Source organism: Microtus pennsylvanicus, chromosome 1 (assembly GCF_037038515.1).
Source record: "Microtus pennsylvanicus isolate mMicPen1 chromosome 1, mMicPen1.hap1, whole genome shotgun sequence".
NCBI classification, from domain to species: Eukaryota; Metazoa; Chordata; class Mammalia; order Rodentia; family Cricetidae; genus Microtus; species Microtus pennsylvanicus.
The window spans coordinates 138,567,137-138,593,444 of record NC_134579.1 but is presented as its reverse complement, the minus strand read 5'-3'; the positions used below and the strand labels follow the sequence as shown (position 1 = coordinate 138,593,444).

The window sequence follows — 26,308 nt, the reverse complement described above, 5'->3', positions numbered from 1 at the left end:
ATTTCTGGCACAAGTATACTGCCATCTCTACAATGTAAATGTCAGTACAGATTATAAACCAAGGGATGTTAGTATGTCTAAAACATATCTTTTCCCAAACTTAAAAAATTCATTTAAGCTGGCTTAAAATTAGAATTCAACAGCAACACTAATTCCAGAAAGCCCACAACCACATGGAAATTAAACAATGCTCACCTGACTCATCTATGGGTCAAGAAAGAAAGAAAGAAATTAAGACTTCTTAAAAGTCATAAAAATGACCACACAACATACCCAAATCTATGGGACACAATGAAATTTTATAGCACTAAGTGCCTACATAAAGAATCTGGAAAATCCCACACTAGTGAGTTAACAGAACAGCAGAAAATTCTAGAACAAGAAGAAGCAAACTCAAACAGAAGGACTAGACAACAGGAAATAATCAAAGTGACAGCTGAAATCAACAAAATAGAAACAGAGAAAAACAATACAAAGAATTAATGAGACAAAGAGTTGGTTCTTCGAAAAAATCAACAAAATAGACAAAACTTTATACAAACTAACCAGAAGGCAGAGAGAGAATATCCAAATTAACAAAATCAGAAATGAAAAAGGGGATATTACAACAGACACAGAGGAAATCCAGAGAAACATTAAGTCGTATTTCAAAGACTTGTATTCTACAAAATTGGAAAACTTAAAGAAAATGGACAACTTTCTGGATAAATATCATTTACCAAAATTAAATCAAGACCAGATAAGCAAATTAAATAGACCTGTAAGTGCTGAAGAAATAGAAACAATCATCAAAAATCTCCCTCCCCCCAAAAGAAGCCCAGGACCAGATGGTTTCAGCTCAGAAGTCTACAATACTTTCACAGAAACAGAAGAAAGATTGTCAAACTCTTTTTATGAGGCTACAATTAGCATAATACCTAAACCACATAAAGACATTACTAAGAAAGAGAATTATAGACCAATCTCACTCATGAACATTGATGCAAAAATGCTCAATGAAATACTGGCAAATCGAATCCAAGAACACATTGGAAAAGTTATCCAACATGATCAAGTAAGCTTCATCCCAGAGATGCAGGGATGGTTCAACATACAAAAATCTGTCAACATAATCCACCATATAAACAAACTGAAAAATAAAAATCACATGATTATCTCATTTGATGCTGAAAACATCTTTGACAAAATACAACACCCTTTATAATAAAGGTCTTGAAGAGATCAGGGATGCAAGGAACATACCTAAACATAATAAAGGCAATATAGAGCAAGCAAGAGCGAACATCAAACAAAATGGAAACTCCCAGGGATTGCACTGAAATCAGGAACAAGACAAGGCTATTCATTCTCTCCATATTGATTTCAATATAGTTTTTGAAATTCTAGCTAGAGCATAAGATAACAAAAGGAGATCAAGAGGACACAAAATAGAAAAGAAGAAGTCAAACTCTCACTATTTGCTGATGATATGATATTTTACAAAAGAGATCCCAAAATTTCTACCAAGGAACTTCTACAGCTCATAAACACTTTCAATAATATAGCAGTATACAAGATTAACTCAAAAAACTCAGTAGCCCTCCTGTACACAGATGATAAACGGGCTAAGAAAGAACTCAGAGAAACATCACCCTTCACAATAACCACAAATAGCATAAAATATCTTTGAGTAACTTTAACCAAACAAGTGAAAGACCTGTATGGCAAGAACTTTAAATCTTTGAAGAACGAAATTGAAGAAGACACCAGAAAATAGAAAGATCTCTGACCAGATAATCTTCAGATCACACATGAATGATCTCATTAACTGAGTACATAAAGCTAAATACTTTTTCCCCTTCTCTCTCTTCATATATACTTTTTAATATAAAAATATTTCAACTGGACCTGGTGGCACATGTCTTTAATCCCAGTACTCAGGCAGTGGTAGGTAGATCATTGAGAGTTTGAGACCAGCCTGGTTTACAGAGTGAACTCCAAGACAACGAGGGCTACACAGAGAAACCCTGTCTTGAAAAAACAAAACACTTTCATACACTCTGTTTTGATCATGTTTTCCCCTCCCCCAACTTCTCCTAGATCCTTCCCACCTCCATACCTCTACTCACTCTTCTCTCTCAAACAAAGCAAAACCAAAAAGACAAAAAGGCACAAAAACAAACAAAAATACAAGCAAAAGACCAATAAGATTTTTAAAAAATGCTCAAAGCAAAACTAAACAAAAACTCCACAAAAAACCAAAGTTGAATTCTTTTGTGTTAACAAACTAATCCTCGGCATCTGGCCTGCCCTAGAGTGTTTGACAGACCCTGTTGGAAAAATCTGAATTTCTCTATCATTAGATAGCAAGGACAGAGAGCCTCTTGATTAGGGGTGGGACACCATGTCCATGTCCCCCTCTGAGTTCTGTGACATATTTAACTTGGGCCTTTTCAGTTACTATGCATGCAGAAACAGTCTGTGAGGTCATACGTGCATTGGTATTTTTGTGTCTGGAAGACACTGCTTCCTTTAACTAATCCATCACCCCTGGCTCTTGCATCTTTCCACCTCCTTTTCCTCATAGATCCCTGATCCCTGAAGGGAGGAGCTTGAGGAAGACATCCCACTTAGGACTGAATGCCCCATAGTATCACTTTCCAGCTGTGAGTCTCTGTCTTAGTTCCCATCTACTACTAGAAGAAGCCTCTCTGATGGGTGTTGAGTAAGAGTCTCATCTATGGGTATAGCAGTATGTCATTGTATATATACATTTCTTTAGCAGAATAATACTACTAGGCTTTCCATGGGCTATGACCTACCTGGTCTCAGGTTCTTGAACAGTTTATCAATGTCAGGTTTGGGTTCCATCTAAAAGAGTAGAACTTAAATTCATCAAAAATTGGTTGGTTACATCCATAACACTTGTGCTACTATTGTGCCCATATGTCTTGTAAGTAGGTTGCAGTTGTAGGTCCCAGGGTTTGTAACTAGGTGATGTAGGAGATTACCTTCCTCTTCTGTTAGCATACAGAGTATCTTCTAGTATCATGAATGCTAGTCAATAGGGGTGAAACTTCTAGTTAGGGACCAACTTGACTTCTCTGTGTCACAAAAAAGATAAGGATGGTTGTTCAATAGAGTACTTGAATTCTTAGCTAGTACAATAAGACAACTGAATGAGATCAGAGGGATGCAAATAGGAAAGGAAGAAGGCAAAGTATCATTATTTGCAGATGATATGATTTTATACATAAAAGACCCCGCAAGCCCCCTCTGTCTTAACTCTAAAAAAAACACATACCCAGATTTTTCTTTGTGACACCATTCATCCCGTTAGCTTTCCAGCTCTGGACCAGCAATCTCAAGACAACTAGCTTAATCTCCCTAGACTTACCTAGCACAGACTGGAGCCCAGTGGTGAAGGTTCATCACCATGAGAAGGGTCAGGATGACCAACTTTGCAACCTGAAGGACAGAGCCTGCCTGTACCAGGGTTCAGGAAAGCTCAGAGAATAGATGCCTGGTCAGAACTCCTGCTGCAGCCCTTGACACCAGAAGCAAGTCTTCTTATAATATCAATGTGGTGATTTAGGACACAAATTGACATTCAGCAAGACATGAACTTGGCTTTGAATGAAGAGGTGGATACACTAGTGGCTTTGGATATCAGTATGGTGATTTCTGAGAAAATTAGGAAAACAACCTACCTCAAGACCCAGAAACACCACTTTTGGGTATATCCCCAAAGGATGCTCAATTTGTACCACAAGGACATGTGCTCAACTATGTTCAGAGTAGCATTGTTTGTTAATAGCCAGAACCTGGAAACAACCTAAATACCCCTCGACCGAAGAATGGATAAGGAAAATGTGGTACATTTACACAATGGAACACTACATAAAAGGAAAAAATAATTACATCTTGAAATTTGCAGGCAAATGGATGGAAAACGACATAGTAAGTGAGGTAACACAGACTCAGAAAGACAAATATCATATGTACTCATCCATAAGTGGCTTTTAGACATAAAGCAAAGAAAAAACATCCTACAATTCACAATCCCAGAGAACTTGGACAACCAAAAGGACCCTAAGGGAGACATACATGGATCTGATCTACATGGGAAGTAGAAATAGAAAAGATATCCTGAGTAAGTTGGGAACATGGGGATCATGGAGAGTGTAGAAGGGGAGAAGAGAGGAAGGGAAAGGACTGGAGAAAAATATATAGCCCTAAAAAACAATTAAAAAAATAAAACTCATCTCTATTTAGAAAAAAAAAGATGGATACACAAACCATGGGTCCCCCAAAGGTGCCTACTCTGCTCTTCCTTTTCTTCCCCTGCTCGATAAGGGGAACCTGTGCACTCTATAATCTCAGGCATCACCCACAGGGAGAGATGACAGAAGTCACCTGAGAGGACCAAGGTTGTCAGAGAGAAGATGAGCAAACCTGAGGCACAACCCAGACAATACACCCAGAGGATTTCTCTGCAGCTTCTACTTAGGATCACAGACAACTTCAACCAAATATCCATCACCATGCTCTCACACTCCTAGTATATCCAGGTCACCTCCTCTTACAGTTTCAGGCCATGAAGCTCTTTTTGTTCCTAAGTTTCTGTCCAGAAACACAGACCAATCTAACAACTGACAGAGGACTGGTCTCCCACACCAGTCATGATTCAAATAGCCCATTTGTCTGCCCAGAGCTGTCCCCTGTGACCTTCCTGATGAGAGTAATTCTTACTGACCCAGAGCACTAGATGACACTGAGAAGACCAAGTGTCCTGTTGGGTTTCTATGTCACAAAGGAAAACACACCCTTAGTTTGGGGCTCCAAGACCTCCCTCTGTGATGAAGACAGCCCCTAGGCCAAGGGCACAGCAGAGGTCAGTGCTGGGGTAGACAGTTGACAAGGACTCCAGTGGGAGCCCACAGATGTGAATTTGTTCCGTCTTAAACAAAGATCAGAGAGTTCAGGCCTATTCTGGCTCTTTCAAGGTTATAACAGGAGGTTTGGCCAAGGGCGTGGCTACTGACAGATGTTTTGACCTAGGCTGTGGTTACTTGATGCTTTGGGTATTGAGAAGGTGATTACTTTGTTCCTTGAATCTTGGTAAAGGTATCTTTAGTCTTCCCCCTCCTCTTTGAATTGGAGTATATAAAGTCTATAAGAAATAAATGTGGATGAACTCAGTATTCACTGGTTGCCCTGCTGACTCTATCCCATGTCTCTGTCTTTTCTTTTGTATCTTTATTTTTTTCTTCCTGTCATTTCTTAATTTTCATGCTTCCTTCCAAGTATGGACAAATAAGGTGGGTGGGACCCGGCTGATGTTGTTGCTTGAACATGGGATACGGCAAATGACGCATCCAACATGGGGCTTAAATGAGGAAGACAGTGTGATGTACACTACCGAGAAACAAGGCACCATAGATGTGGAGATAAAATATGAGTGCTCAAATAAATAATAAATGTAGAAAAGTGGCTCAACCTATACAAAATGTTAGACATCAATTTCCACAAGTTGGTATTATGCATTATATGGATGATATTTTGCTTGGCCACAAAAATGAAGGAGTTTTGTTTACAACATGTGGCAGAGCATTGCCCATGTAGGGTTAGTTATTGCCCCAGAGAATGTACAAAGGCACCCACCTTTTCAATATTTGTTGGGACGTATGTTATATCCTAAAGGAATTAAGCCTCAGAAATTGGAAATTAGGAAAAATAGCTTATAAACTTTCAGTAATTTTCAGAAATTATTGGGAGATATTCGATGACTGAAACACTATTTACAATTTCCTATGGGACATCTTGAGCCCCTCAGTGATATTCTTAAGGGGAGTAGTGATCCCAGTTCCCCTAGACATCTTACAGATGCTGCTTGACAGGTACTGGCTCAGGTAGACTATGCCATACAGAATCATCAAGTACATTATATTAATTATGATCAACCTTGGCAAGCATATATTTTTGCCTACAAAGCTTATTCCTATGGCAGTATTATAGCAAAAAAGTCCTCTTTTATGGTTATATCTTCCTGTTTCATCATTTTGAAGGAATAACTTTAGGACAAAAAAGCCAGGGGTGGAGTCTGGGTAATATTTTGGAAGAAAACTAATGTGATCAATGTTCCTAATACTAAGTAACAGGTTGATTTGTTGTTTCATAATAATGATTCTTGGGCAATTGCATTTGCACAGTTTTTAGGCCAAGTTGATAAGCATCTTCCAGTTGAACAATTGCTGCAATTTGCACAAGTATCTTCCTTTATTTTCCTAAAATTGTAATGAAGAATCCCTTAAAGGATGTGTTGTTAATTTTTACAGATGGATCTTCTAATGGAAGAGCTGTATGTTGTTGATGATAAAGGATATGGAGTGTGAACAGATGGTATAGGAGGCTTTTGTTTGTTTGTGTGTGTGTTGCTTTTACTGGATAATGAATAAAGAAACTACCTTAGTCTACTTGATAGGGCAGAACTTAGGTAGGCAGAGAAGACAGAACTGAATTCTGGGAGAAAGAAGGCAGAGTGAGAGAGCCACCATGGAGCCGCCAGGTCAGACATGCTGAATCTTTCCTGGTAAGCCATGACCTCGTGGTGATATACAGATTATTAGAAATTGGTTAAATCAAGATGTAAGAGTTAGCCAATAAGAGGCTATAGATAATGAGCCAGACAGTGATTTAATTAATACAATTTCTGTGTGGTTATTTTGGGAGTAAGCTATCCGGGCGGCTGGGAAGACAAGCAGCTCACTCCTCATGCAACAGTTTGGAGTCCAATGTGGGACTAAAACACTTAAAAACCTGAGAGAGCTTAATTCTAGACACAAACACACACACACACACACACACACACACACACACACACACAGAGAGAGAGAGAGAGAGAGAGAGAGAGAGAGAGAGAGAGAGAGAGAGAGAGAGAGTTTTACACAGCTTTTTGCTATTTTCTAGTGGCATGCCACAGAACAATTTTCCTGACTCAGCAATAGCAGTAGGTAAAAAACCCACACCATTTTAAAACAAGACTTCCTGGGCCCTGCCACTGGTACAATCTCTGGCTATGGAGCATTTGTGGACCCAAGTGTTTATGTGCCCACTCAGGGTCGGGAAGAAAGTGGCTGAGACCACGTCCGTGGCTAGGCTTCCTGCCTGGGCAGGCAGTGGGATCAGATCTACTAGGCTTGGACAGGCAGGAGAGTATGGCAGATTCCCTCCACCATACAGAGAGATGTTTCCAGGCTGTGCAGTGTTCTGCATGGCAGATTTGGCTGTAACATGGATGAAAAGAGTTTATGTGCTGCATGTTCATTCTCAGAATTGGACTGCTGAGCACAGCTCCTGCCTGGTGGCTCCAGAGCTAATACTAGTGGTACTTCCACCATTTTAAAATTGAAGAGAGGTGGAGCCAAAATCCAGAGCAACTGAAACAAAGCTGCTTAGCATTTTAAAAGCTCTTCTAGACAGTAAAGAATTACAGATTCACAATAAGACAGATTCAGACATAAATCACCTCTAAATGGGTCACAGTGTTGAATACATGTACACAGTCTTAGGAGAGAAAAAATAAAGAGTACAGAGAGGCATAAAATAAAATTAATGATTTTAAAAAAGGGGGTAAAGTCTTTAAAGACACAATGTACAGAGAGTCAAAAAATTTAAAAAGTAAAAAAAAAACACATAAAAATGAAAAATTCACAGAGAATCTGGATTATGTATATTATTATTGCATTATTTTTAAAGTTTTTGACTGTGAAGGAGCTAAGTATAAAAAGACATTTCATTATATGGGCTGCTAAGCTAAACCAGCATGTATATTATAAAGATACTTTGACTTCAAAATTTGGGTCTAAGGATATGGTGCTTTGGAAAAGAGGTTCTTCTTTTGTTTTCACAGAAGATAAAAACCTGTGGATTGCCTCCAGAAAAATATGGTTTCATGGACCATGGCCTCTTAAAAGGTTGCCATAAACACCCTCAAAATTTACTTCAACCAACTGGTGACTGAGATTAACCTAGCACATAGAATACACCATAAAAGACCTGATTAACAGTGGCCCCATTGAGCAAAGAAAAAGTTTAAAGAGAAAAAACTGTGCCCATATTACCAAATATTGTTTATTACTGTTTGTTTACATTTAAAGAGAGATATGATATATATATGAATAATTTGCATTGGTATGGATCTTGCTTTATTGATACAAATTTAAGGTCAATTTTGTTATAGGTATATGTATTTCTGATCTTGATTAAGGTATTGTGATTGTGCAGCTCATTTAAAAATGTAATATATAATTAAGAAATATAGGTTAATAGATAATCTCTATAATAGTCAACTTTGTAGTCATGTTAGATTTTCTAGATGAGCATTTCAGATGGATAGGCATTCTTCATATCTTTCAAAGACTACAGAATATGCCATTTAAAATGTTTTAATAACTTAGGACTTTTCATGACAATGAGGCACGTCCGCTACTGGCAGCATCAGCTACTTCAAGAGGAAGATGGGTATTGAAGAGGCTCCTTATGGAGTTTGCTAGCCATTGGGGAAGAAACTGCTCTTGCCTGGACTGTTTCGCTGTACATGCAGGACCCACCGAGAGATGAGTGCTGAACTTGCCTAAAGCTGTATGGAAAAGTCTGCTGGATACTATGGGCCTGTAGGCTGAAGATGGATGCCCCAATGGTACAAAAGAACTTTGGGTGACTGTCCAGGGAGCAAGATGTGTCTGTCAATTCTAGAGTTTTGGAAGTTGTTTATAATGCACTTCCAGTTTACATAGGTAGTATTATTTCCTTCTAAAGTCTTTGATGGAGTTGAAGAAAGATAAATAGTTATATTTTTCCTTTGTTATGATAAAAGATAAAGCAGATATAAATATTATAACTGTAATTCTTGCTTGATACCTGTTTTGTTATATATAATTTTACTATGTTAAACTTAAAGCCTTTCTTTTTGTTTAAGCAGAAAAGGGAAATGGTGTAGGAGTTCCTTCTGTTTGTGTTGCTTTCATTGGATAGTGAATAAAGAAACTGCCTTGGCTTAGTTGATAGGGCAGAACTTAGGTAGGCAGAGAAGACAGAACTGAACTCTTGAGATAGAAAGCAGAGTGAGAGAGCCACCATGGAGCCGCCAGGTCAGACATGCTGAATCTTTCCTGGTAAGCCATGACCTCGTGGTGATATAGAGATTATTAGAAATGGGGACCGAACCCGAAGCATAGGGAAAAGGGGAGGCCGGTAGCTCCTTTGTCCCCATAGCCTGCCTGCAGCAAGCAGGGTGGGCCCTTTGTTTGCGAGCTAACCAAGCAGCACGGAATTTCGATCTGGGCACCGAGTGAAACGGCATTGTGGTGAGTGAGTGCTGCGGCACCCGGGAACAGCCCGCCTATGCTTCCTGGTCATCCTACAGGGGCTATACTGCCCGATACCTCCTCTCTCTTCCTATCCCATCCAGCTTACATCCAGATCGCCCCCACCCCCTGTCTCCCTTCCTCCCTCCCTTCTGTGGCAGCAGAGCGCCTCCCAGCTCAGCCTGCTTGGGCACTGGGACCGAACCCGAAGCGTAGGGAAAAGGGGAGGGCGGTAGCTCCTTTTTCCCCATAGCCTGCCTGCAGAAAGTAGGGTGGGCCCTTTGTTTGCGAGCTAACCAAGAAGCAAGGAGATCTGATCTGGACACCAGGAGAACCATCCCTGGGGAGTAACATCACTGGGAAGGTACATCAGTGGGCAAGAAGACCTGATCCTGTAAAAGAAGATCCATAGGAGAGTATTGGGAGGAAGAGATGGGGAGACGCCAATGCAAGAATTCACCCAACAATCTGAAAAACAACACGAAACCACCAGAAGCCAGCAACCTAACAACAGGAGGACATGATCAACTTAATCAAGAAGAAGTAGAAAAACTGACTTCATGAAAGTGATTGACACCCTTAAACAGCATATAAAAAACGCCCTTATAGAAATGGATGAGAAGTATAACAGAAAGTTCGAGGAATTGAGTAAATCAGTGAATGATTACCCTAGGAAACCAAGGAAAAACAATCAAGCAGATAATGGAAACAGTTCATGACTTGAAAACTGAAATGGAGGCAAAGAAGAAAACACAAACAGAGGGCCGGCTGGACATGGAAAATCTAGGTAAACGAATAGAGACTACAGAAACAAGCATAACCAGCAGAATACAAGAGATAGAAGAAAGAATCTCAGATTCTGAAGATACCATAGAGAAAATAAGCACACTGATCAAAGAAAACCGCAAGTCCAACAAACTCTCATCACAAAACATTCAGGAAATCTGGGACACAATAAAAAGACCAAACCTAAGAATAATAGGAGTAGAAGAAGGAGAAGAAGTGCAGCTCAATGGCCCAGAAAATATATTTAATAAAATTATAGAAGTAAACTTTCCCAACCTAAAAAAAGATATACCTATGAAGGTGCAAGAGCATACAGAACAACGAATAGGCTGGATCAAAAAAAACCATCCCCTCGCCATATAATTATGAAAACACAAAGCATACAGAATAAGGAAAAAATATTAAGAGTGGCAAAGGAAAAACGCCAAATTACTTACAAAGGTAAACCTATCAGACTTACACCTGACTTCTCCATGGAAACCATGAAAGCCAGAAGGTCCTGGATAGATGTACTGCAGAAACTGAGAGACCATGGATGCAAGCCCAGATTACTATACCCAGCCAAGCTTTTGTTCACTATAAATGGAGAAAATAAAATTTTCCAGGATAAAAACAAATTTAAACAATACGCAGCCACAAATCCAGCCTTACAGAAAGTAATTGAAAGAAAATCACTAACCAAGGAGTCCAACAATGACCACAATAACTCAGACATCTAGAGACCCTTCATCAACACAAATCAAAGAAGGGAAACACACAAACTCTATGACTAAAAAAAAAATGACCGGAGTTAACAACCACTGGTCATTAATATCACTTAATGTCAATGGACTCAACTCACCTATAAAAGGGCACAGGCAAAGAGATTGGATACGAAAACAGGATCCAACATTCTGCTGTTTACAAGAAACACACCTCAACCACAAAGACAGGCACCTACTCAGAGTAAAGGGTTGGGAAAAGGCCTATCAAGCAAATGGACCTAAGAAACAAGCAGGTGTGGCCATACTAATCTCTAACAAAGTTGACTTCAAACTTAAATCAATCAGAAGAGATGGAGAGGGGCATTTTATATTCATAACAGGAACAGTTCATCAGGATGAAGTCTCAATCCTGAACATCTATGCCCCTAATATAAAAGCACCCACGTACATAAAAGAAACATTGCTAAAATTCAAGGCAGCCATCAAACCGCACACACTAATAGTAGGAGACTTCAACACTCCTCTCTCACCAATGGACAGGTCAATCAGACAGAAACCTAACAGAGAAATAAGAGAATTAATGGAGGTAATGAAGCAAATGGACTTAACAGACATCTATAGAACATTCCACCCAAATAGGAAAGAATATACCTTCTTCTCTGCAGCTCATGGAACCTTCTCAAAAATCGACCACATAGTCGGTAACAAAGCAAACATCCACAGTTACAAAAAAATATTAGTAACCACATGTGTCTTATCAGATCACCATGGATTAAAGTTAGAATTCAACAACAATACTACCCCCGGAAAGCCTACAAAGTCATGGAAACTGAACAGCCAACTACTGAATCATACCTGGATTAAGGAAGAAATAAAGAAAGAAATTAAAGTCTTCCTTGAATTCAATGAAAATAAAGAAACAACATACTCAAACTTATGGGACACTATAAAGCAGTCCTAAAAGGAAAGTTCATAGCACTAAGTGCCCACTTAAAGAAAACAGAGAAAGCACACATTGGAGACTTAACAGCCCACCTGAAAGCTCTAGAAAAAAAAAAGAAGCAGACTCACCTAGGAAGAGTAGGAGACTGGAAATAATCAAACTGAGGGCTGAAATCAACAAAATAGAAACACAGAGAACAATCCAAAGAATCAATGAAACAAAAAGCTGGTTCCTGGAGAAAATCAACAAGATTGACAAACCACTATCCAACCTAATCAAACGGCAGAGAGAGAATTTGCAAATTAATAAGATCAGAAATGAAAAGGGGGACATAACCACAGACACAGAGGAAATTCAGAGAATCATTAGATCTTACTACAAAAGCCTATATGCCACAAAACTGGAAAATGTAAAGGAAATGGATACTTTTTTAGATAAATATCATTTACCAAAGTTAAATCAGGACCAGGTGAACAATCTAAATAGACCTGTTAGTCGCGAAGAATTAGAAGAGGTTATCAAAAACCTCCCTACCAAAAAAAGCCCAGCACCAGATGGTTTCAATGCGGAATTCTACCAGAACTTCCAAGAAGAGCTAATACCTATACTCCTTAATGCATTTCACAATATAGAAACAGAAGAGGCATTGCCACATTCCTTTTATGAAGCTACAGTTACTCTGATACCAAAACCGCACAAAGACTCAACCAAGAAAGAGAATTATAGACCAATCTCACTCATGAACATCGATGCAAAAATCCTCAACAAAGTACTGGCAAAATGAATCCAAGAACACATCCGAAAAATTATCCACTATGATCAAGTAGGCTTCATCCCAGGGATGCGGGGCTGGTTCAACATACGAAAATCTATCAATGTAATCCAGCATATAAATAAACTGAAAGAAAAAAACCATATGATCATCTCATTAGATGCTGAAAAAGCATTTGACAAAATTCAACATGCCTTTATGATAAAAGTCTTGGAGGGATTAGGGATACAAGGGTCATACCTAAATATAAAAAAAGCTATATACAGCAAGCCGACAGCTAACATCAAATTAAATGGAGAGAAACTCAAAGCCATCCCACTAAAATCAGGAACACGACAAGGCTGTCCACTCTCGCCATACCTCTTCAATATAGTGCTTGAAGTTCTAGCAATAGCAATAAGACAGCATAAGGGGATCAAGGGGATTCGAATTGGAAAGGAAGAAGTTAAACTTTTGTTATTTGCAGATGATATGATAGTGTACATAAGCGACCCCCAAAACTCCACCAAAGAACTTTTACAGCTGATAAACACCTTTAGTAATGTGGCAGGATACAAGATCAACTCCAAAAAATCAGTCGCCCTCTTATACACAAAGGATATGGAAGCAGAGAGGGAAATCAGAGAAGCTTCACCTTTCACGATAGCCACAAACAGCATAAAATATCTTGGGGTAACTCTAACCAAGGAAGTGAAAGATCTATTTGACAAGAACTTTAAGGCATTGAAGAAAGAAACTGAGGAGTATACCAGAAAATGGATGGACTTCCCTTGCTCTTGTATTGGGAGGATCAACATAGTAAAAATGGGAATTCTACCAAAGGCAATTTATAGATTCAATGCAATCCCCATCAAGGTCCCATCAAAATTCTTCTAAGATCTTGAGAGGACAATAATCAACTTTATATGGAAAAACAAAAAACCCAGGATAGCCAAAACAATCCTATACAATAAAGGATTGTCTGGAGGCATTACCATCCCTGACTTCAAACTCTATTACAGAGCTACAGTGATGAAAACAGTGTGGTACTGGCATAAAAACAGAGAAGTCGACCAATGGAATCGTATAGAAGACCCGAATTTTAACCCCCAAACCTATGAACACCTCATTTTTGATAAAGGAGGCAAAAGTATACAATGGAAGAAAGAAAGCATCTTCAACAAATGGTGCTGGCATAACTGGACGTCAACCTGTAGAAGAATGAAAATAGACCCATATCTATCACCATGCACAAAACTCAAGTCCAAATGGATTAAAGACCTCACTATCAGTCAGAACACACTGAACCTGATAGAAGAGAAATTGGGAAGTACCCTACATCAGATGGCCATAGGAGATCGCTTCCTATGTGTAACCCCAACAGCTCAGACATTAAGGGCAACATTGAATAAATGGGACCTACTAAAACTGAGAAGCTTCTGTAAAGCAAAGGACACTGTCACCAAGACAAAAAGGCAACCTACTGACTGGGAAAAGATCTTCACCAACCCCACAACAGACAAAGGTCTGATCTCCAAAATATATAGAGAACTCAGGAAACTAGACTTTAAAATGCTAATTAACCCAATTAAAAAATGGGGCACTGATCTGAACAGAGAATTCTCAGCAGAGGAAGTTCAAATGGCCAAAAGACACTTAAGGTCATGCTCAACCTCCTTAGCGATCAGGGAAATGCAAATCAAAACAACCCTGAGATATCATCTTACACCTGTCAGAATGGCTAAAATAAAAAACTCCAATGATAGCCTTTGCTGGAGAGGCTGTGGAGGAAGGGGTACCCTCATCCATTGCTGGTGGGAATGAAATCTTGTGCAGCCACTTTGGAAATCAGTGTTTCGGTTTCTCAGGAAATTTGGGATCAACCTACCCCTGGACCCAGCAATACCACTCCTGGGGATATACCCAAGAGATGCCCTATCATATGACAAGAGCATTTGCTCAACTATGTTCATAGCAGTATTATTTGTAATAGCCAGAACCTGGAAACAACCTAGATGCTCTTCAATGGAAGAATGGATAAAGAAAGTGTGGAATATCGACACATTAGAGTACTATGCTGTGGTAAAAAACAATGGCTTCTCGAATTTTGCATGCAAATGGATGGAAATAGAAAACACTATACTGAGTGAGGTAACCCAGACCCAAAAAGATGAATATGGGATGTACTCACTCATAATTGGTTTCCTGCCATAAATAAGGGACACGGAGCCTACAATTGGTGATCCTAAAGAAGCTGAGTAAGAAGGTGAACCAAAGGAAAAACATATAGTTATCCTCTTGGCTATGGGAAGTAGACAACGTTGCCGGGGAGAAAATTGAGGTCTTGGTGGTGGGGTGGGATGGGGGTAAGGGGAGATGGGGAGAGAAAAGGGAGAAGGGGAGGAAGGGGGAACTTGGAGAAAAAGGAGGATTGGGATAAAGGAAGGTTGGATAGGGGAGCACGGAAGCACAACTCTTAGTTAAGGGAGCCACCTTAGGGTTGGCAAGAGATTTGAACCTAGAGTGGCTCGCTGGTGACCAAGCCGAGGTCCCCAGTTAGTTCCTTGGGCAGCTGAGGATAGGGAACCTGAAATGACCCTATCCCATAGCAATACTGACAAATATCTTGCATATCATGATAGAACCTTCATCTGGTGATGGATGGAGATAGAGACAGAGACCCACACTGGAGCACTGGACTGAGCTCCCAAGGTCCCAATGAGGAGCAGAAGGAGGGAGAACAAGAGCAAAGAAGTCGGGACCACGAGGGGTGCACCCACCCACTGAGACAGTGGAGCTGATCTATTGGGAGCTCACCAAGGCCAGCTGGACTGTAACTGAAAAAGTATCAGATAAAACTGGACTCTCTGAACATGGCGGTAGTAATATGGACGGTGGCGGGGCTGCGTCCCCAACACCCCAAGCCGCCTGCCCGGCTAGCTTTACCCCGAAATAATTACACAGACACTGTATTCATTTAAACACTGCTTTGGCCCATTTCTATCTAGCCTCTTCTAGGCTAATTCTCACATATTAATTTAGCCCATTTCTAATCATCTGTGTAGCGCCCCTAGGTGCGCTTACCGGGAAGATTCTAGCCTATGTCCATCCTGGATCAGAGCTTCATTGCGTGCGTCTTCCCTGGAGCAGGTAGCATGGCGTCTCTCTCTGAGGCGTCTGCTCCCGAGAGCAGAGCTGTGGAGTCTGACTCACTTCCTCTTCCTCCCGGCATTCTGTTCTGTTTACTCCACCCACCTAAGGGTGGGCCTATCCAATGGGCCTAGCAGTTTCTTTATTGCTTAGCCAATGAAATCAACAGATTGATATATGACACTCCCACATCACTTCCCCTTTTTCTGTTTAAACAAAAAAAAGGAAGGCTTTAACTTTAACATAGCAAAATTACATATAACAAAACAGTTATCAAGTAAAAGTTACATCAGAAACATTTATACATATAACAAAATTGACCGTAAATCTCTATCAATAAAGCAAAATCTATACTAATGCAAATTATTCATGTCTATATCATATCCCCCTTTAAATGTAAAAGAACATTTATAAACAATATTTTGGGAACATGGGCGCAGTTTTTCCTCTCCAAACTGCTTCCTGCTGAATGGGGGCGTCGTTAATTAGGTCTTTCATGGTATAACCTGTGTGCTAGGTTCATCTCAGTTGGCAGTTGAGCAAAGCAATTTTCTGAAGATGTTCACAGCAACCCTTCAGGAGGACGTGGTCCATCATACCAAATCGGAATAGAAGAAATCCATAGCGTCTCATCCTCTGTGAAAACAAAAGAAGACTCTCTCCAAAGCATCATATCCTTAGACCCAAATTCTGAAGTCATACCCTCATGATATCCGTTCTGGTTCCACTTGGCAGCCCATATAATGAAATGTCTCTCTGTACTTAGCTCCTTCACAGTCAAAAATTTTAAAGAAAACACAATGTACATAATCCAGACTCTCTGTGAATTTTCCATTTTTACGTAGCTTATTTTTCTTTATTTCTTTTAATCTCTTAATTATCTGTACTCTGTCTCTTTAAAGACTTTACTTTTTTTTTAAAACCATTAACTTTATTCTCTATATTCTTTTTCTTCTCTCTCTCAAGCCTACATACATTCATCCAACAGTGTGACTCATTTAGTGGTCTGAATCTGTCCTATTGTGAATCTGCAATTTTTTACTATCCAGGAGCACTTTTGATTTGCGCCTTTAAATCACTAGGCGCTTAAGAATCTAAGCTGTGACATTCCTAAGTTAACTTTTTGCTTTTTGAGCGTATATCTGTAGACCAGGCTGTCTTTGAACTCTCAGAGATCCTCCTGTCTCCGCCTCCCAGGCATTGGGATTAAAGGTGTTTGCTACTACACCTTGAACTCACAGAGATCTGTTCGTCTCTGCCTTCTAGGCACTGGGATTAAAGGCGTGTGCTACCACACCTTGAAGTCACAGAGGTCTATCTCCCTCTGCCTCCCAAGTGTTGGGATTAAAGGTGTGTACTACGACACACAACAACTCTCTTCCTTTTTTTTAAGAACTTCAACTTTTAGCTTGCATATATTTTTAACACACAGTAAACCATTTAGAAATTTTCTTTGTCTCTGAATCTCTCTTTACTGTATATCTCTCTTTGTTTTTCTGACCACATGAGTCTTTAATTTACCAGGCAGTCTCAGTAGGACTAAAGGCTTGGCTTTGCCGGCTAGATGTAGCCCATTCCTTAGCCTTCCAGCCTCGTGGCTGAGGTACTGGCTGTAGCCCTGTTTATAGCCACACCTCTATGGCGTTTCAAGGTCCCTGCCAGCCAGCGAGCTACAACAGACAACACTCAAGTCCTCTCTCTGTAGCCGGCCCTCCTGCCTCAAACAGTCAGGGTTTGCCCTGGCAGGATGGCCCAGAAAGCCGGCATTTTTAAATGCGCAGCTTTTTTCCTGCTACGGCTGAAAACCGAAAAGCATGTGTTCAGCTTTTCGTGAACACCGTTTAAGTGTTTTGTGGCAGGACCTCTTAATGAGCTGCAGGCTTTGCAGCTAAAGCTGAGTCAGGAAGCCTCTCTTAGATGAGGCGCTTGCTTGCCTTTGGCAAGCAGAGTAGACCCTAGAAATTGCCATAAGAAACATGCTTTACTCTATTCTTTTCCAAGCTTTCTCAGGCTTTCTGTGGACTAAGTTAGCCACACGTCTGGGCGTCACTTGTAGTAATATGGACGGCGGCGGGGCTGCGTCCCCAACACCCCAAGCCGCCTGCCCGGCTAGCTTTACCCCGAAATAATTACACAGACACTGTATTCATTTAAACACTGCTTTGGCCCATTTCTATCTAGCCTCTTCTAGGCTAATTCTCACATATTAATTTAGCCCATTTCTAATCATCTGTGTAGCGCCCCTAGGTGCGCTTACCGGGAAGATTCTAGCCTATGTCCATCCTGGATCGGAGCTTCATTGCGTGCGTCTTCCCTGGAGCAGGTAGCATGGCGTCTCTCTCTGAGGCGTCTGCTCCCGAGAGCAGAGCTGTGGAGTCTGACTCACTTCCTCTTCCTCCCGGCATTCTGTTCTGTTTACTCCACCCACCTAAGGGTGGGCCTATCCAATGGGCCTAGCAGTTTCTTTATTGCTTAGCCAATGAAATCAACAGATTGATATATGACACTCCCACATCACATGGCGAACAATGAGAGCTGATGAGACGCCAAGGACAATGGCAAGGGGTTTAGATCCTACGTATTGTGCTGGCTTTGTGGGAGCCTACCCAGTTTGGATGTTCACCTTCCTAGATATGGATGGAGGGGGAGGCCCTAGGACTTACCTCAGTACAGGGAACCCTGATTGCTCTTTGGACTGGAGAGGGAGGGGGAAAGGAGTGGGGGGAGGGGGAGAAGGGTGGGAGGAGGAGAAGAAGGGTGGGAGGAGGAGGAGAAGGGTGGGAGGAGGGGGAGGGAAATGGGAGGCTGGGAGGAGGTGGAAACTTTTTTTCTCATTTTCTCAATAAAAAAAAGAAACAGAAAAAAGGAAATAGAAGAAAAGACAAACAAAAAATTTGAAGACATCAGCAAATCACATAAAGAAAACCAAGAAAAAGAAATCAAACATATGAAAGAAACTATTCAGGAATTGAAAACTGAAATAGAGATAGTAAAGAAAATAAGAGCTAAGGGAATTTTAGAAACAGAAATCATAAGGAAATGATTAGGAACCACAAATTCATGCAGGAACAGCAGAATACAAGAGATGGAAGAGAGAAGCTCAAGTGCTGAAGATAATAGAGGAAATAGACTCATCGGTTAAAGAAAAGTTTAAATCTAACGAAGCTTAACCCATAATATCCAAGAAATATGGGGTACCATTGGAAGGCCAAATCTAACAATAATAGGTTTAGAAGAAGGAGAAGTTCAGCTCAAAAGCACAGAAAATATATTTAACAAAACCATAGAAGAAAACTTTCCCAATCTAAAGAAAGATATGCCTATGAAGATACAAGAATCACAGAAAACACCAAATAAACTGGATCACAAAAAATCCTCTTGCCACATAATAATCAAAACACTAAACATACAGAGTAAAGAAAGAATATTAAGAGCTGAAAAGGAAAAAGGCCAAGTAACATATAAACGAAAACCTATCAAAATTACACCTGACTTCTCATTGGAAACAATGAAAGCCATAAGGTCATGGTCAAGCGTTATACAGACATTAAGGGACCATGGATGCCAGTCCAGACTACTTTACACAGAAAAACTTTCAATCGCCATACAAGGACAAAGCAAGACATTCAATGACAAATCTAGATTTTGATGGAGGAAGGTCATTGGCTAATAAAGGAACTGCCTTGGCCCATTTTATTGGTTAGAACATAAGTAGGTGAAGTAACAGAACAGAGTGCTGGGAGGAAGAGGAAGTGAGCTCAGACTCGACAGCTCTCCTCTCGGGAGCAGACGCCTCAGAGAGAGACACCATGCCTCGCTCCCAGGCAGACACACACGATGAAGCAAGCCGCCAGGTTAGACATGCTGAATCTTTCTTGGTAAGACCGGTGCTCACAGATTATTAGAGATGGGTTGATCGGGATGTGAGAATTAGCCTGTAAGGGCTAGAGCTAAAGGGCCAAGCAGTGATTAAATGAATACAGTTTGTGTGTTGTTATTTTGGGGCAAAAGCTAGCCGAGCAGGCAGCTGGGGTGTTGGGGACGCAGCCACGCCGCTCTTATTACTACAAGATTTCACCAATACCTAGCCACAAACTCAGCCAGACACAAAAATACTAGAAGGAAAACTCCAACACAAGAAAGTTGGCTACACCAACAAAAGCACAGACAATTGATGGTCTCACAGCAGCAAATCCCAAAGAAGGGAAAAACTCAAAAATTAACATCAACAACAATAAAAACTAAATTAACAGGAGATAGCAATCACTGGTCATTAATATCCCTTAATGTAAATGGACTCAACTCACCTATAAAAAGGCACAGGCTAACAGATTGGATACGAAAACAGAATCCATCCTTTTTCTGCATACAAGGTACATATCTCAACCACAAAGACAGACATCATCTCAGAGTAAAGGGTTGGGAACATTATACCAATCAAATGGACCTAAGAAACAAGCTGGTGTAGATATCCTAATATCTAACAAAATAGACTTCAAGCTAAAATCAGTCAAAAGAGACAAAGATGGTCATTTCATATTAGTCGCAGGAAAAATCCATCAAGAGGAAATTTCAATACTGAACATCTATGCCCTCAATACAAGAACACCCTCATATTTAAAAGAAACACTTCTAAAGCTTATATCATACATTAAATTCTACACACTAATAGTGAGAGACTTCAACACTCTTCTCTCACCACTGGACAGTCAGTCAGACAAAGAAATGAACAGAGAAATAAGAGAACTAACAGATGTTATGACTCAAATGGACTTAACAGACATTTAAAGAATATTCCATCTAAACAGAAAAGAATATAGCTTCTTCTCAGCACCTCATGGAACTTCCTCAAAAACTGGCCACATACTATGTAACAAAACAAACCTCAGCAAATATAAAAAATTGGAATAACCCAATGTACCTTATTAGATCATTATGGTTTAAAACTAGAAGTTAACAGCAATACTAATTCCAGAAAGCCCACAAACACATGGAAATTAAATAATGCACACCTGAATTCTCAATGGGTCAAGGAAAAAATAAATGGAGAAATTGAAGACTTCTTAAATTCAATGAAAATGACCACACAACATACCCAAAATTATGGGACACATGAAAGCAGTGTTAAGAGGAAAGTTCATAGCTAAGAAGATGAAATAAAAAACTCACACTAGCAAATTAACTGAACACTCAAAAACTTTAGAACAAAAAGAAGCAAACTTACCTAAGAGAACTAGATGGCAGGAAGCAATCAAATTGATTGTCAAAATTGACAAAATACAATATCCCTTCATGATAAAGGTCTTGGAGAAAGCAGGGAGAAAAGGAACATTCCTAAACATAATAAAGGTAATATTCAGAAAGCCAACAGCCAATATCAAACTACATGGAACTTCTATTACTCATAAATACCTTCAGTAATGTAGCAGGATACAAGCTTAACTCTATTTGACAAGAACTTTAAGTCTTTGAACAAAGAAATTGAAGAGGAAACCAGAAAATGAAAGGATCTCCCATGCTCTTGAATTGGTAGGATCAATGTAATAAAACCAGCAATTCTACCAAAGGCAATCTATAGATTCAATGCAATCCCCATCAAAATCCCAACAAAATTCTTCACAGACCTTGAGAGAACAATAATCAACTTCATATGGAAAAACAAAAAAAAAACCCAGATAGCCAAAACAATCCTATAAAATAAAGGAACTTGCAGAGGCATTACCATCCCTCACTTCAAACTCGATTACAGAGCTACAGTAATATATGCAGCTTGGCATTGACATAAAAACATAGATGTTGACCAAGAATCGAAGACCCAGATATTAATTCACCAATCTATGAACACCTGATTTTTGACAAAGGATCTAAAATTTATACAATGGAAGAAAGAAAGCATCTTTAAGGAATGGTGCTGGCATAACTAGATGTCAACCAGAAGAATGAAAATAGATCCATATCTATCACCATGCACAAAACTCAAGTCCAAGTGGATTAAAGACCTTAATATTTATCCAACCACCCTGAACCTAATAGAAGAGAAAGTGAGAAGTAAACTGCAACACATGGGCACAGGAGACCACTCCCTATGTATAACCCCAGTAGAACAGACAACAAGAGCAACAATGAATAAATGGGACCTCCTGAAACTGAGAAGCTTCTGTAAAGAAAGGACACCATCATTAAGACAAAAAGGCAACCCACTGAATGGGAGATCTTCACCAACCCCACCTCAGACAAAGGTCTGAGCTCCAAAATATATAAAGAACTCAAGAAACTGGACATTAGAATTCTAAATAACCCAATTAAAAATGGGGTACTGAACTGAACAGAGAATTCTCAACAGAAGAAATTCAAATGGCCAAATATACTTAAGGGCATGTTCAACTTCCTAAGTGACCTGGGAAATGCAAATCAAAACAACTTTGGGATATCATCTTACACCTGTCAGAATGGCTAAAAGCAAAAACACCAAGGATAGCCTATGCTGGAGAGGAGGTGGAGTAATGGGAACAAACATCCATTGCTGGTGGGAATGCAAACTTGTGCAATCACTTTGGAAATCAGTGTGGTGGTTTCTTAGAAAATTGGGAATCAACCTATCCACCAATATCACTCTTGGGAATATACCCAAGTGATGACCAATCAGACTACAAAAGCATTTGCTCAACTATGTTCATAGCAGCATTATTTGTAATAGCCAGAACCTGGAAACAACCTAGATGCCCCTCAATAGAAGAATGCATAAAGAAAGTGTAGCACATCTACACATTAGAGTACTACTCAGCAATAAAAAACAATTACATCTTGAATTTTGCATGCAAACGGATGGAAATAGAAAACACTATCCTGAGTGAGATAACCCAGACCAAAAATATGAATATGTTATATACTTACTCATTAGTGAATTCTAGTCATAAACAAAGGACATTGAGCCTATATTTTCTGATCCTAGAGAAGCTAAGTAATAAGGTGAACCCAAAGAAAAACAGATATAGGTCCTCCTAAAATTGTAAGCAGACAAGATCACCAAGCAAACGTTGGGAGCATGTAAACCAGAGTGGTGTGGGGTGAAGGGGAGATGGGGAGAGAGAAATAAGGGGAGTGTTGGGGAGAGCTTGATGGAGTGGGATGGTTGAGATGGAGGAAAGATAAATAAGGGAGTAGGGAAGAAGATATCTTACTTACAGGAGCCATTTTGGGGTTGGCAAGAGGCTTGGCTCTAGAGGGGTTCCCAGGTGTCCATAGTGATGTCCCCACCTAGGACCCTAGGCAGTGGAGGAGAGGGTGCCTGAACTGGTTTTGTCCTGTAGTCAGACCGATGACTATTTTGAATATCACCATAGAACCTTCATCTGGTGACAGATGGAGATAGAGACAGAGACCCACATTAGAACCCTGGACTAGTTCCCAAGGTCCAGTTGAAGAGCAGAAGGAGGGAGAATTTGAGCAAAGATGTCAGGACCACGAGAAGTTGGTCCACCTACTGAGATAGTGTGCCTGAACTAATGGGAGCTCAGCCACTCCAGCTGGACTGGGACTGAATGAGCATGGGGTCAGCCTGGACCCCTTGAATGTGTCTGACAATTGGGGCAGACTAAGAAGCCAATGATAATGGCACTGGGATTTGTCTCTACAGCGTGTACTGGCCTTTTGGGATTGTATTCTATTTGGATGCATACCTTCCTAAGTTTGGATGGAGGCGGGAGAGCATTGGACTTCACACAGGTCAGGGTATCCTTCCCACTCTTACAATTGGAGGAGGAGGGGAGGAGGGTGAGTTGGGGAGTGGAAGGGAAGTGGGAGGAGGGGAGGAAGTGGAAATTTTGAATGGTATTATTTATAAAGTAATAAAATTTAATCTGCTGAAAAACAAAACAAAACAAACTTTAACAAATACAAAAAAAATTGGAATATCCAAATGTACCTTATCAAATCACTATGGTTTAAACCTAGAAGTCAACAGCAATACTAATTCCAGAAACCCACAAACACAAGGAAATGAAACAATACTCACCGGAATCATTAATGTGTCAAGGAAGAAATCAAGGGAGAAATTAAAGACTTCCTAAAATTCAATGAACATGACCACACAGCACACACAAATTTATGGGACACAATGAAAGCAGTGTCAAGGAAAGCTCATAGCACTAAATGTCTACATAAAGAAGCTGGAGAAATCCCTCACATGTGAGTTAGCAGAACATTTGAAAACTCAATTTTATTATGTTCATATGTGCTGGGTAGGGGTGGCAAATATGCACACATGAGTGCAGGAGCCTTCAGAGATCAGAAATCTCACATCCTTCTGGATCTGGAGTTACAGGCTGCTGTTAGCTACGTCATATGGGCCTGGTAACCAAACTGGAGTTCTCTGGAAGAGCAGTTCGTACCTGTACATTTAATGGCTAAGTCATCTCTTCAGTCCCATCTCAGTTGTTAAGGATAAAATATGTATCTAAAGCCGGGCGGTGGTGGCGCACGCCTTTAATCCCAGCACTCGGGAGGCAGAGGCAGGTGGATCTCTGTGAGTTCGAGACCAGCCTGGTCTACAAGAGCTAGTTCCAGGACAGGCTCCAAAGCCACAGAGAAACCCTGTCTCGAAAAACCAAAAAAAAAAAAATGTATCTAATTTGATCTATCAGATACAAAACACAAATACTCACATTCTATTGCTGCATAATAAATTACCATATTTAGGGAAGTGACCCTTCTTGAGCTGCCGGAGAGTTGTTAAGTCTGGGAGAGCGGCCGGCAGAGCTTTGCAGAGACACTCTCGATTCTCACAGCTGAGCAGGGATTTGACCCTTGCCCTGTTGAGCAAACGGGCAAAGACCAAGACCACCAAGAAGCCTCCTAAGCAGGTAACATTCAACGTGTTCGTCAGGTTTGACCAGTCCCAGATCCAAGAATCCAAAGAGGCCTTCAACATGATTGACCAGAACCGGGATGGCTTCATCCACAAGGAGGAGTTGCTTGACATGCTCGCTTCAATGGGAAATAATCCAATGATGAATATCTGGATGCCATGATGAATGAGGCCCTAGGCCCCATCATTTTCACCATGTTCCTCACATGTTTGTGAGAAGTTGAATGGCACGGGTCCTGATGATATCATGAGAAACGTCTTCACTTGATTAGATGAGGAAGCTACTGGTACTGCACAGGAGGATTGCTGAGGGAGCTGCTGACAACCATGGGTGATTGGCTCATACACAGATGGAGAGGTGGATGAGCTGTACATAAAGGGTCACCACCGACCAAGAGGGAAATTTCAACTACTGAGTTCACATGCATCCTCAAGCATGGAGCAAAAGCCAAAGATGGCTGAAGAACTTCAAATTCCAGCCAGATGTTCCCTGTTGCCACTTGGGGAATTTCTGACATTTTTGTCCTAACACCCATAGCATGCTCTAGTTTACTGCTTTTTGCTTTTCTTGTTTTGTATTTATATAATCTCACCCTCTTTAGGACACATGTACCTTTGTAATCAAACTGGAAATGGGAATTGGTGTCATTATCCAACTAGAACATAAGGTGGTTTAACTTACAGGGAGTTTTGTTCCTTCTGTGCAATAACTGCGGCCCACACAGAGTCAATCTATTTCTTCAGAGAAAGTTATCCACTCAATTTTTCCTTAATGATAATTAAACATTCTGAAAAAAAATGATCATATTTAGGCCAAAGTTTCCTTTTATTATTTGGAGACTGGGTGTGTAAGATAACTACTCTCTCTCTCTCTCTCTCTCTCTCTCTCTCTCTCTCTCTCTCTCTCTCTCTCTGTGTGTGTGTGTGTGTGTGTGTGTGTGTAGGTGAACTCATCTATGTGTATGGAGGCCAGAGATTGACCTGGGTGTCTAACAACACCTTAAATTTTTTAAAAATTTATTTTATTTGTATGTGCGTACATGTTTTCCCTGCATGTCTGCATGTGTATCATGTGCATGCCTGGTGCTTACAGAGGTCAGAAGAGGGCATCATATCCCTGAAACTGGAGAGATAGATGGTTATAAGCCACCACGTGGGACCTGGGAGCCAAACCTGGGACCTCAGCCAGGTAAAGTAATAAATACTTTTCACCACAGAGCCATCTCTCCAGCTCCTCCTCCTTATTTTTTGAGACAGGGTCTTTCAGTGAACCCAGAGGTCACTGTTTTAGTCAGATTGTCTGACCAGTGGGTCCCTCAGATACGCCTGTCTCTGACTCCCCTCCCTTCTGCCAGGGTTACAGGTGCATGGGATCTGAACTCTGCTTGAATGCGCGCGCGCGCACACACACACACACACACACACACACACACACACACACACACCATACCAACACATAGCAGAAAGAGAAGAAGTAAGACAAGAAGGACTCCTTTCCTGTCACCCTGTGAAAAGATCTGACAAATATTCCCTGTAAGGAAGATCAAGACACTGTTCACAGCAAGCATTTAAACTAACCCTGAAAAACTAAAGTTGTAAGAGGTTGAAAGGCATCTTGGATACAAGACACTCACTTAGCAAGCCCAAGACTTAGTTTGGCCCACATCACCACAACAAACACAGTAAGATGAGCTTGGTGATAGCTCAGTGAGTGAGTACCACTTGCCATGTGAGCATGGGGACCCGAGTTTGTTCTCATGT

General features: G+C 40.5%; 1 protein-coding gene and 1 pseudogene across 1 annotated transcript in view; both read left to right on the top strand.

Annotated features, from left to right (window-relative positions):
• Positions 1-26,308, top strand: part of LOC142858763 (cell adhesion molecule CEACAM8-like) — a 185,115-nt gene that overhangs the window by 139,470 nt on the left and 19,337 nt on the right. The gene's annotated exons all lie outside the window — the stretch shown is intronic.
• On the top strand, positions 23,945-25,009 carry LOC142837216 (myosin regulatory light polypeptide 9 pseudogene; annotated as a pseudogene).